Source organism: Camellia sinensis, chromosome 13 (genome assembly GCF_055761805.1).
Source record: "Camellia sinensis isolate YWXY chromosome 13, ASM5576180v1, whole genome shotgun sequence".
NCBI lineage: Eukaryota > Viridiplantae > Streptophyta > Magnoliopsida > Ericales > Theaceae > Camellia > Camellia sinensis.
This window is the reverse complement of record NC_138973.1, coordinates 108892360-108906914: the sequence shown is the minus strand read 5'-3', so window position 1 is coordinate 108906914 and position 14555 is coordinate 108892360. Positions and strand designations below refer to the sequence as shown.

The 14555-nt window shown below is 30.5% G+C and overlaps 1 pseudogene; it reads right to left on the bottom strand.

The window, feature by feature from the left end:
* Positions 1-3950: 3950 nt before the first annotated feature.
* Positions 3951-10233, bottom strand: LOC114291929 (patatin-like protein 2; annotated as a pseudogene).
* Positions 10234-14555: the final 4322 nt, after the last annotated feature.

Sequence of the window (14555 nt, the reverse complement as noted above, 5' to 3'; positions counted from 1 at the left end):
TGGGCCTTCCAAAAGGACCCCATTTTTCATGCATCGAAGTCTAATTTCAGGCCTCATTCTGTGAGTTTTAGGGTCTGCCTTAGGTCTGTCCAAGGCCCTTTTGATCATATTTTATACCTACAATGCATGTGTAGAACAATCCCATTCAAGGCCCTTCAAAGAGGCCTTTCTTTGCATGTTCCCTAGACCAATTTCAGGGTCAATTTGGTGAGTTTTAGGGCTGTCATATTTTATTTCCAGAGTTGGTTTGGTCATGCTAAGTGTCTATCTTCCATGCGCTTAACAACCCCTTGAACGGCCTCCCAAAGAAGCCCCTCATTTTTGCATGCATTGGCTGCATTTCAGTGATTATTTGGACGTATTTTGGCATGTTTTATTCACTGATTTTTGCTGGTTTGGTGAGATTTCATATGCTTCATATGCATGCCATGTAAACCATGTTTGCTAGTCAAAGTTGCACGCTATTTTAGTCCATCATGCTAGCATCGTTTGGTCATGCTTTGAACTAGAAATGTTCATGTTTTGGGACTACCTTGGCTCTGTCTTTGTGCTTCATGGTCAAATAATACATGCTTTGTATAGCTACAAGTCAATACATGTGCCTAGTTTTGAGTTTCGGGGCTTACTCCATGCATCAGGTGCCATGTTTGCATGATTCGGGACTATTTAGCATTATGTTTCAGTGCTGAAAAATTACATGTTTAAATGCCATGCTTCATCCTTGCCATGTTTTGGTAGAGTGGCATTTAATGCCTTAGGTTTGGTCCTCGGTTTGCGTGCATGTATGCACGCATTTCGGTCATCTCATTTTCATCTTATGGCCACTGATGTGAGTGTGGCTGAGGTCCACTCATGTTGGTGTAAGTCCATTATGCATTGTGTATGTCTTTTCAATTCATAGCATTGCGTATGCTAGGTTGCGTGTTAGTGCATTGTATATGCCATGTTACACGAGCATTGTGTATGCCATCTCATAGCATTGCGTATGCTAGGTTGTATGTTAGTCGCATTGTGTATGCCATCTCATTTGCATTGTATTTGGGATAGGAGTTAGCCCAAGCACGGGAAACGAGGGACGTTTCGTACTCCGAGTGACGGAACGTGTCTCAATTCCCTGTCACCGACACTCCGGATTACCCATGATGGAGTTTAGGTCTTGTTGTGTTTTCATATGTATTCATCTCATATTGAGTCGTGCAATTCGGTTCCTCGACCATCATGCATCGATATGCGTGATTGGTGGCACGAGGATTGAGAACTACACTCCCTGCAGAGTAGTCATGCATATATATGTGAAAATACTTTGTCATGCCCCTTTGTTGCTCTCTATTGCAGCAAATCAGAAATCAGCAGCTTTCTAAAGCCTTGCACAGCATTCTGGCATTAATTGCAAACAGAGGTGAATCGGGGCATCGCAAGGAATTTCCTGACCAAGGCAACTCAAGCATGCATCATTCGTCATTTGGAACAGAGCTGAGGCGGTCCATAGATTTGCGTGCCGATTTATCGCTTTCCTAGTTAATTTTTTAATTAATTAGGCTTTTTGTAATATTTAATTATTCATTTCGAACTGTATATTATTTATTCGGACCCTCCGAGCGAGGGTACAACTATAATAAGTGTGCGTGTGTGTGATGTATGTCTTCCAACCCCACGTCTTTCTCCATTTTATTTAACAGCTTATGATGGTTAGATTAGGGCATGTTTCAATTAGCATACAGTATGATAGCATGTTTGCATCCATTCATCTGTCTTGCACGCACCGGGCTCGGCGCATCATACTAACTGCATTGTATTTCAATTCCGAGTTGAATACTTGTTAGTTGTAGCATTTCATATGCCATCTTTAGAATAGCCGAGCCTATCTTAGTTGCATTTTTGCATGTGTTTCATTAGGCATTTCTGTATAGTTAGGATCATGCATGGATTTCTGACATAGCTTCTGTTTTGGCTTGGAGCACTCGGTAAGTTTTATGCTTTAGCATCCTTGCATGCGCGTGAATGGCTGCCATGATAGCATGCTTACCATGAGGCTATTTGCTTATATGATATACCTGCCTGAATGCCTGTGGGTGAAGGTTGGGTTATTGGATTAGAACAATTCATCAATTGTGAGTTTTAAACCCACTACATAATGGCAAATCACCTTGTTTTCTAAGCCCACCTGAGGGTGGTAAATCCACATTTTAGCCTACTTGCGAGTAGCAAACCATTTTCAAAACAAACATGAGATGTGTTGTTCCAATTCAGGCGACCCAGTCTATACTTGTATGCTGTGCGCATTACGTAGTAAATCTAGGCTAATAATCGGAATAAGGATGCATAATGTTTGCAAAACTAGGTATCATGGTTAGTAGAGGCCAATTTTTGATCGGGCGAGCGGGGGTGCTCACGAAGTGACCTTCCCCAATCGTACGCAAGTTCCCGAGCCGAGGGAACTTTGGTGATGACGGACACGTGGCCTTAGGCAACGAGTCAGGGTTTCCTAAATTTCCCAAAACAAAACATTTAGGTGGCGACTCTGTATCTGGCAAAGCAGTCCATGTTTGGCACTTCTTTCAAAAAATGTGTTTTCAAAAACGATTTGCCGGATTTGGACTCTTTGATGATTTCATCAGTCTTGCATTGCACTCTGCGAGATTAGATACAGGACCGTAACATTGAGTCCTGAACTGTAGTGAGCCCAATGAACAAAACGGGGGGGATTTCTCCTCCCGGGACGTTCGGGGACGTCTACACAGATAAATTATCCAAATTCACATAGATGCAAAATAATACATATCTAACTCCACCATTCATATAAACAACCTCCCAATTTCACACTTTCACTACCAATTCCATTATTTATACAAAATAATCATTTGAGTCATTTTAAGGCAAAACTTTCATTTTTTCCAATTTTATCCCAAATACCAAAAATCAACTATTTTAGCACAACACAAGCTTACAATTACTCCTATGACCATTTCCACTACTTTCATTTGAAAACCCCTCTTGTGATTTTAAACCAAAACACTAGGTTTGTTCAAAACTACCTCAAATCCCAATATTTCTTACACAACAACAAATAACTAAGCTAAAACTCATAGAAAAGTGTAGAGTCCCTAGCTCAAGCTTAGAAAACCAAAGGAGAAGTGGAGGAACTCCAAAGATGCCGAAACCAAGATTGATTCGGATCAAAACGTAGCTATTGATGTGCTCTACGTTTTTAACAAAGGCATAAGGGTGGAGAATTCACTAGATCTAGATGAAAAGTAGAGAGAATATAGGTTTTAGAGAGAGAGGCTCTCAACTTTAGGGTTTGGAGAGAAATAGATCTGAAAAAGTGATATAAAATGACCTTTTCGCAAACTGATATACACATAGTTTGCTCGAGTGCGAGAAGTGACGCTCGAGCGTCAGACACAATAAGTTGTTTTGCTCAAGCGCAAGAAGTGACACTTGAGCACCAAGACACAAAACAAAAGGGCATTACCGCTCGAGCTCAAGAAGTGACGCTCGAGCGCAGAATACACACATCCAGTAGTTTTGCAGACAATAGACCAATGCTCGAGCTCAAGTAAGGGCCATTCGAGCGCCCACCCGCTCGAGCGTAGAATACATCATTCCAGTAGTTTTGCAGACCTGCAAAAGTATTGAGAGTTCACAAAATCCGCTCAAGCGCAAGAAGTACTGCTCGAGCGGAGAAGTAAAATTTTGGGCAACAAAGGTTTAAAAACTAAGCAATCAACCTGTTCCAAATACAACCACTACAACACAAAAGTCAAACTTAAGGAGATACAAGGGAAACAAGCCGTAAACAACAATGTGAAACCATCAAACCCGAGTCCGAGACACAACAATGGTCGGGTCAAAACTGGAATAGCTATAATCAAAGTCTGAAACATAAAATTACTTATATAAGTGGAAATACTCAAAGAAAAGAAATAGATAAGAGTTGAAAGTTATTATTAATCAAATTTGATAATTACTAGATTGTTTGCTACCACGCCGCCATCAATTAGGTTAAATTCTCTCACAGTTCTAGTGGGGTCTTTGATTTTGAAAGAATGGGCTGGAAGATAATTTGGCGCTGCCGAGGTTGCAATTAATGCATATATCTGAGAGCAAGGCATCCAAGGTTGGCTTATAGTTCACCTAAACCATGAAATATAAATTTTATGATAAGAAATTAGGACACGTGATTCTCAGTCTCAAATTTCTATGTCCTCTTATCTTAAGATATTCATAATTGTTGGATTATGTCTCGAAATTCTTACATATACATTCATATTCTCACATAATTCAATGACTGTAGTGCTTTGAGATAAAGAATAGAAAAAATTAAGGACAAATTACACCGATAATTCTTATAGTTTGTCGCGTGTGTCATTTTAGTTCCTACAATTTTAATTGGCTCAATTTTGACTCTTAATTTTAAATTTTGCTTCAATTTGGTCCAATTAATAATGTTGTTAAAGTTTGACAAAAAAATTTCATTGAATTGGTTGAAATTAAATCACTAAATTGATCAAGTTTATAATTTTGTTTCTAAAAAAATACTAGCAATTGGACTAATTTGAGATAAAATTAAAAGCTTAGGGTCAAAATTGAAATTAGAATGATCAAAATGACATAAAGATCAAAGTATAAAGATTAACAGTGTAATTTATCCAAGAATTAATGATAGAGAATCCTTGGCCAATAATCAACACTATGTTCAATGCAAACAATCACTTTGAATTTCAGTATCAAAATTCTCATAGCTATAAACAATTGATGATATACCTCATAGGTGGAAACAATGGTTGGTTGGGGGTCTTAATGTCGAAAGTTGGAATTGCAATATTAGTCAATGTCTGATGTAGTTTTGTCTCCCCAAGATCTTCCTTAGCTACTTCACGGAGATACTGTCTTGATAGGGCTTTGATTGCTTTTCTAGCTTGAGAAAATAGAGAGTTGTTTGTTTTAAAGTTTTAACATGTTAATACTCCCACTACATAGTATCATCATCATTGAATGGAAAAAGAAAAGAATCCACAAAAATAATTTTTATAACTAATATTGGTATGTCTTTTAGTTTGAAATAACAGGATAAAAACCGTTATATATAATATTTTGTATGAAAATTTTATGCTAAAATTCTTAATTATTTGTAATTATTACCTCTCTTGTGGCAATATTTTGGGACAATTGTCAAAGTAAAAGTTTTTAATATCTTTAGCTCCAAACACCGGACAATTATTTTCGTTTGGAGCAGTTAACATGGCAATCACAAGACTGCCAGTGCTTTTTCCTGCAATCACATCAAAATAGTCCACAACTCTTACATCCTAACCATCCAGCTTCTGTATCATGACCAAACCATTTTGGAGTTATTAGCACATGAAAGATTATAACCACAACTACCATCTTAAAAAAGAAAAATAGTATTTATCACAATAAATTCACCATCCTTTTCCTCTTTTATGTACATTAACATAATAATTATTATAGGTACATACTATTGGGGATTTAGATACTAAAACACTTGAATAGAAAATTAACTTGCACAAAATATACCTAGTAAAATCATGAAATCAATGAACAAAAAAAATATTAGTATATTAAGTCACTTTGTATTGCCGATAAATATACTGATGCGAATTCACTGATTTAGTACTGAATTGATTAAATTCGCACGATAGAAAATGTTTTTTTGGAAAACTATTGCTCAGTGAATTCTATAAAAATTAGTTACTGATCGGTGATAAAGTTTATCACTTCATAGTTTAATAATTATAAATTTTATCATTAATTTGTAAATATTTTTCTAAATATACACTGACATGTAAATTCCTTTAAATTTTTTCATTCAATCATTATTTTTTCTCCTAACAACCATGCTATGTACGTAAAGAAAAATATTTTAAAATTTGTCTAAAATTTAAATTTGTGCAATTTATTTGAACGTTAGTAGGGATATATAGATCATACCACGAATGAATATACACTTTAATTATATATATTTGCACACACATTGTGTGTGCACCACTGCTAATATATATATATATATATATTATGTAACGATTCGAGGTAAGTAAGGATAGGGCATAAATGATTCCTCGAATGCCATCTCCATCAATGCTAAGAATAGTTATCAAGTTCCCATTAGTTGGGGCCTAGATTTGACCTGGAGATTGTGCTACTACTGCCTCCATTTTCAAAACTGATTTTATAAAACAAAATAATACTTTTGTGTTTATTTTGCACAATGATCAAATGACTGGATTAAGAATATATAAGAGGAGCTCTTTGAAGTTTGATATGTTTGATTTTCACAATAAGCTAGGTTGCCTATTTATAGTCCTCTATTGAGCCCCAAAGAAACTTTCTTGTACCCTCCTATTGTTGCCTACATATGTTGTACTAGTTTGTTACGAATCTTGAATCCCAAGAAAATTGCTATCAATTTTAAATTATGTAAGTAATAGAAAATTATTAAAAGTTAATTACATCAAAAGTTCGTCTACTATTATTAAATATTACCTTACTCCATCTATATAAACTCATTCACCCCTCCGGACTACCTCAAAAAGGAGGTATTTATACTATTTTTAAAATTAAAAGAATCAATAATTACAAGTTAAGGGTCCAATGATATTCACTAATCAATAAAAGGAACCTAGAGAATTATCATGATATATGCATTGGGGTATTTTTGATCAATGAGACTTCACAAAAAAAAGATAGAGGGACCGATTTTATTTTTATCCAATTAATCAAGATGAGTAAAATTGATGACACTCACTTCATTAATATTTTTATTGTTTTTAAAAAATTTTAAAAAAAAAATGTCTAGTACATGCAACAACCTGTCGATGATGGCACGGATCTATAGTTATTGGCCTAAAGCAATGCATCATAATGCATCATATCATGCGTATATATGTATTATTAAAAATAGTATTTGCACATTTTTTTTCTTTTTTTATTAAATGCTACATCAATATATCTTTTTATTAAAATTCTTTTTAAATTGTAATATTTAAAAGATTTCTACTTAATCTAAATTACCTATAAACAAAACCTAATAGAATTATACATACTAAAAATACTTTACCAATTAATTTTATTATACTTTGTTCACTTTGTTTTTATAAATAAAATATTAAAATTATTTCATATTTTTATGTCTATCATATTTATAATATTAATTATATTGAATTTCTCAAATAATTAGAATCACTTTTAATTTTATAGCAATTATTTCTAATATCAAGTTATATTTTAATATCATATATATTTATTTAAGTTAAATTTTTTAAGCACGAAATGTCAAAATTATCAAATGAATGTTTATTTTATTGTGTTATATTTTAATATAATTTAAAATTATTATATATATATATATATATTCAATTTATATTTTTATAGTATGATAGAACTAAAATTATTAATATATACACAAATAATTGATCTAAAATTATTATATGTTTTGATGTAAATATCACTTTTATAGAACGATGTGACTAAGATTATCAAAATAAATATAAAAAAAAAGTACTGTCTATTTTTAACTTTTTTCTCTCTCTTATGTATTGCATCTCTTTTTTTTAATTTTATTTTATTAAAATTTCCAGATCAATATACCCTTACCAAAATTCTTTCTAAAATTTAATATTTATAAGACTTCTACATAATCTAAACTACACATAAACAAAACTTAATAGAATTACATATACTAAAAATATTTTACCAATTAATTTTATTATACTTTTTTCACTTTTTAAAAAAATTAAATATAAAAAATATTTATTTTTATGAAATATATATATATATATATATATGTAAGTTACATTTTTATAACACAATAGAGCTAAAATTCTTAAAATACACAAATAATTTATTTAAAATTAGCATGTGTGCTGATTTAAGTAACGCTTTTATAGAACGATACAACTAAAATTATTAAAATAAATAATTAGAATTATTATTTAGATTTTAAATTATTACTTATTTTTTTTCTCCAATTTAGTGATTATTTTGAATATTATATATATTAAAAAATAGAAATAATTTAACTAAATTTTATAAAAAAATATATATTTTAGAACAAATATGTTTAGCTTGTGCATCGCACGGGTTAGATACTATTTTATATATATATATATATATAAATAGTGTTTTTCTCTTACATAAGTGACACATTTTAAAGGCTAATTGTTTTTTTTTTTTTCTAAAAAATTTACATCAACATGTCTTTGTCATTTACATATAAAATTCTACACAAATTCAATTTCAATTATAATAGCCAATTTTGTATGGACTCTATTTGAGACATACTTATTTTTCTTCTATATAATTATAATTTAATTATTATGATATTTGCAAAAAAATTATCTCAATATACACATAAATAAATAAGACAAAATGTATTTAATTATCTACATCGCAAGGATTAAATTAAATTTCTTTTATATTTATATTTTTTTTAATCTATTTTATTGATGTCTTAATATTAATTTGTATTAAATTATATATATATAAGTAAAAAAATTTCTCTCTCCAATGTAACATATTTTTTTTTTAAAGTGCCACGTAACATACCCTTATACTTAATTATTTCTAAAATCTAATATTTAAAAGATTTTTACTTAATGCAAAGGAAAAATTAATGGAACATTCCTCTTCAACTTTGTGTAGTAAGCGAGATCTAAGATTTTTTTTTATTAGCTAAAATCCCTTAACATTTTCACAGAGCAAATTTGATTAAGAGAAATTTTGTTTGACTCAAAGAAATTTTACCCGACTTAGAGAAATTTCGATCTTGACTCAGAGAAATTTTAAAATTTCTTCAGTATGATCATAGAGAAATTTCTCTATGAAAATTAAAATTACCCTGAGTCGAGCTAATTTCTCTAAGTCTGGCAAAATTTATCCGAGTCAATTTTTCTCTGTGAAAATTTTGTGAGACCTTAACTAGTATGAAAATATTGTATGTCCTCTATTTTATAAAATCTTAATATCAGGGACCTCAAAAAAATTCCCCTAATCTAAACTACCCATAAATAAAATTTAAAATAATTATATGTACCAAAAAATACTTTATGAATTAGATTTTTTCTACTTTTTTTTAATTTTATTCAAGTATTCAATTTTTATATAAAAATTAAATATATTTCTTATTTTTTTTTGGTCTATCTTATTTATATTTTATTATTAATTTATATTGAGTTTCCTATTTAATATGAAGTTTTTTATTAGGAAAATTTTATATTTAATCTAAACTTTATATACATATACATAATTATATATAATATGTATAAACAGTTTTAAAATAGATATTAAAAAAAATCAATACTCTACAAAATTAATTTATCTATTTTTTCTTCATCTAACCGTAACATACTTATATTTATTTTTTTAAATAAATGTTTTTATAATTTCCATTCATAAATAAATAATTAGAATTACTTTTAAATGTATGTTACTATTTTTCTTTCCAATTTAACTATTATCATTAATGTGAAATTGAGTGTTTATTTTATTATATTATAATTTAATATCATATAAAATCCTTATATATTTATTTCAGTTACACTTATATAGCATGATAGGGCTAAAATTATTAAAATATACATAAATAATTGAAATAAAATTATTATATATATATTTGTTTAAATAATATTTTTATAGAACGATAAGGTTAAGGTTATCGAAATAAATAATTAGAATCATTCTTGAGAATATTAAAATAAATATTTATTTTATTATATTGAAATTAAGTACAAAAGTATCATATATATATATATATATTTAAATTACATTTTTATAGTTTAACAAGACGAAAATTCGTAATATATTTTTAAATAGTTACTATATATGTATATATAAATATATACATAAATAATTTTATTAAAATTATTATATATTTATTTATGCTATAATTTATATTATGATAAAATTAATATTTTTATTTTGTAATGCATATATTGCAACATAAATAAATATATAATAATTTTTTAAGGCTTAGTTTAGTTGGCCACCATGCCTTCCTTAGGGCTTAATCCCAAGGAGGTCATCGGTTCAATTCTCCTTAGGGTGGTTGAATTAAGGGAGTGCAAGCACTTAGGTGCTTTGCCAAGGGTAGAGAGATTTTATTCCATAAGTGCTAATCTAACATGTAACAACTAACATTTGTCGATCAAAAAAAATGTAGGACAAACTGTGTATCAGTGAAAAATATAGATAATTTTTCTCTCTTACCGTCATTTCGTAGTTATATTCTTGTCACATGGCTGGATTCTGTTAAAATTTTAAATAATGAAGTAACAAAAGAGGGATATTGATACTTGTATAGATCAAAGTGAGATTTGACCAAAAGTGCAAATGGTTGATTGTCACGATTTTATGTGTAGAGATCAAAGTGAAATTTGATAAAAAGTGTAGGGATTAATTGCCATGATTTCATATATAGTGACTAAAGTGGAATTTGGTATAAAGTGTAGGGGTGCAAAGTATAATTTACTCTAATCTTAATATTGGGTGCTTTTTACTTGATTATATTAATCACTAGGATGTTTGATAATATGATTCAACACTTAAAACTGAATATATTAAGAGGGTGTTTGTTTGGTGGGATTAGGATATGTGATTGGATTCCATGTCCTACAGGGTAAATAGTCCAATGTTTGGTTGGAAAAGAAAGGTCGAACTAATAATCCCTCATATATAGGATAACTCAATACCATGAGGGAGGTGTGGGATAGAAATGGGCGGACTGAGCCAACCACCGAATTATCTAGTTAAATGACAAAATTAACCCTTAAGTATATATAAAATTTATTTCTTTCATTTTATTCATTTATTTTTTTTAAACATGTGTAAATTAATCTCATGATAGACAATAGTCTTCTCTTACTTCTTCTTCTTCTTCTTCTTCTTCTTCTTCTTCTTCTTCTCTTTTTTTTTTTTTGGTATTAGCAAAATCATAAATGAAATATACTTCTAATGTCATATTTAAATAAAATTAAAAGTGGTATTTGCAAAATAAAATAAAAATATACATTAAATTTAATATTGTCATTGTAAACAATTTAAACGATATATTTCATAATTTTCAAATTAAACATGAGATTCACTAAAATATTTATTTTCATACATTTAACCCTATGAAAAAGTAAATATAAAATACAACCAAATAATCCAGAGACTATATATTTCAAGACTCTCAGTTTGTTACATTATAATCATTCCTTATCTAGTCTGTCCACATAAATATGGCCTAAGTGATAATCAATGAAACCCGTTTAATAACTATAATTGATATTACTTACAAATTTATGTTAAAATTTAAGAAAATTTTAAATTATATGAAACTTACTTAATTCTAACTGAATTTACATATATTGTATCGATATACATTATTATAAACTTACTACCATCACCACCACCACCACTATCACTACCGCAATACTACCATCACCTTCATTACCATTGTCATTATTTCCATAACTATCACCATCTTTTTAGTATCACTTCCATCACTACCGCTGTTGTTACCACCATTACTATCAACACTACCGCTACCATCGCCACCGCCGCCGCCACCACCACCACCACCATCACCATCATGTCACCACCACCACTACCACCATCATGTCACTACCACCACCACCACCGCTACTGCTGATGCTGTCATCTGCACACCAAAATATTCTATTTATAACCAAGTAATAACTACTATTGCTAAGTATAGCGGTTAAGATTATGTGTCAATCCTCAGGGACTAATCGAGTTGTTTGATATAAAAATAATAATTAAAGTAATTTAAGAAGATTGGTTTTGAAAATAATAAACTAAAACTAAAACTAATTAAAAATAAAATAAATAAAATAAAATAAGAAATATCTCAGAGTTTTGAATCCACCACTAACCTTATAATCAGTGGTTATTGTATTAGTTTTAAAAAAATCATTAATTTGGATAAAATGATATACATTGATCAGAAATATATTGTCAAGAGGATTTATATATTAAAACCAGAAAGTCACGAATCATTTTCGCTTAGTACGGATCATTATCACTAAACTAAATTAAACTATGGTTAATGCACGACCCGTCTTATTAGGTACGGCTCGTCTAATAATTTTAATACACAATAGTAAAAATAATTGTATAACATGATTTGAATAAAACATTTATTGTAAAAAAAAATTTAAAAGTTACATAATTTATCTAAATCAAATCAAAATTAAAAATACCAAATACAACTCACCCCAATTACTTCCCCAGGATTTCTCCCCTATCCTAAGATGAGAATATTAGTTCATAACACCCATGTAACTATCGCACTCTAATATATACAAATCAATAATGCTTGAGGCCACTAAAAGTGATGTTCTAAAAGCACCACTAGTGATGTGGCAATGGACGAGACCCACTGCTTGTGTCTTGTTTTTTTTTTTTTAAAATACTTACCAACTCATTAGTAATATTTTAAAACACCACTTTTAGTGAGATGTATCATTACCCATATACAAATTTACACTCTTCCACTTTCTCTTTCTTTCTTTTCCTCTTTTTCACTTCCTTTGAGCCGAAGTCCTCTGCCGGCACTCGCCCTCTCGTTGCTCTTCGTCTGCCTTTCATTGGCAAATAATATAATATTATAATATATATATTATATAGTGGATGGTGTCGGCTGCCGACACCAATTTATTATTTATTTTATTTTATTTATTTTGTAATATATATAATATAATATATAAAATATCTATAATATAATATATAAAATATCTATAATATATTATTTTATACTAATATTTATACAAACATTCAAAATATATAAAAACAAATAAAAATGTGTAAAATTAGAAAATAGTAAAAATAAATAGACTAATAAAATATATTTTAGCGGGCTAAATATATAATATTTAGGCTTTAATCAATAATTACTACCATTACCACTATCACTATCACCACCATCATCATAGTATAAAACTTGAAATATACAATTTAAAAACAGTAAATTTCAAATTTAATCTTATAAATATCAAATAACTTGTTTTTAATTCAACACTTAAATTTTTATCAAATAATTTTTAACTTAAAAAATTCAATATTTAATTTTCAATACTTAGGGATTGTTTGGGGTGTCCTAAATAAGTATACTTTTTGACTTTTTTACTTTTTGGACTAAAAAGTTGAGGAAAAAAAGATGGTTGTTTGGGATAATTTTTTGACTTTTTACGAAAAAATACGTATTAAAAAATTATTTAAATTAGTGTATAGGAGAAGATTGGAATAGAATAGGTTGTACGGTGGGATGAATTAAGGGACAGCGTGCGCAGAGTATAGGCTGGGAGATTGTTCCTTACTTTTCGGACATTGAATTGGAGGTGTTGTTCGGCTCGTGAGGGTCTACCACGGGTCCCGTTTTGCTAATCAAAACAGTTTAATGTGTAGAACTCATCGAGTACTATGTGCTTGTAAAAAATCACGTTGATCGGATATCGATAGCTATCTGATCGGATTAGTTTTTTTTCAACCGTTAATTATAGCACCATCCATTTTATAAATTTTAACTAATTTGATCATGTAGTTAGCGATATCCGATTAACGTGATTTTTTACAAGCATATAGTACTCGACGAGTTCTACACATTGACGGTTCAGATTATTAAAACGGGACCCGTGATGGGCCCCCACGGGCCGAACAATGCCGTGTTATTTGTGCACCTAAATAAGTGCAATTTTTCTAAAAAGTCAGCTTCGCCTGTGGGGACGTTAGAGTTGCTTGAAAATTAATTTTGTGTAAAATTAATTTTTTAATATTTTTTTTTATAAATAGTGATAACTTTTTAACTTTTTAAATAACTTTTTAGATTTTTGAATTTTTTTAGGTATCCCAAACCAGGGCCTTAATTGTCAACTTTAATTTTTTCTGTTTATTAAGCATCACCTAAGCTAGCAATCATGACATACAATTGTATAATCTCTCTCTCTAGAATGAGAGCCTTCCTGCCCTAGTGCAGCTTGTTTTGGGTCTAAGTCCCCTTTTTCTCTCTCTGTATTCTTTACTCTGTTCCCTATCTCCTGTCTTTACCTCCGTTCTCCTCTGCTTTTCTCTTATTACTCATTTTTCCCTCATCCTCTCGCTACCTATGGCTTCCTCATACCCGCCTTCTGAATCTTGGAAAGAGCTTGTTCTTGAGGAGGAGACCAATGAGGCTGAGGCCCTCTCAAAGTTCTGTCTTATTGGCAAAATCTTAGCTCCCAAAACTCTTAATAAGAATGTTGTTTCCACTATAATCTCTGGTGCGTCGAAAATCTGAGGTAGTTTATCCATTTCCCACTAGACTGAAAGCATCTTCCTCTTCCATTTTTCCGAAGAAGAAGACTGGAACTGGATTCTAAGGGACAGCCCTTGGTCTATTATGGGTCATCTTCTAGTTCTTCAACTTCTCTCACCTGGGCAAACAGCGGCGGAGGTGGACTTCCAATGGTGTTCGTTTTGGATACAAATTCATGGCCTCCCCTTTAACAATGTGACCAGGACGACATGTGAAATGATAGGTCACCGAATTGGCCGTC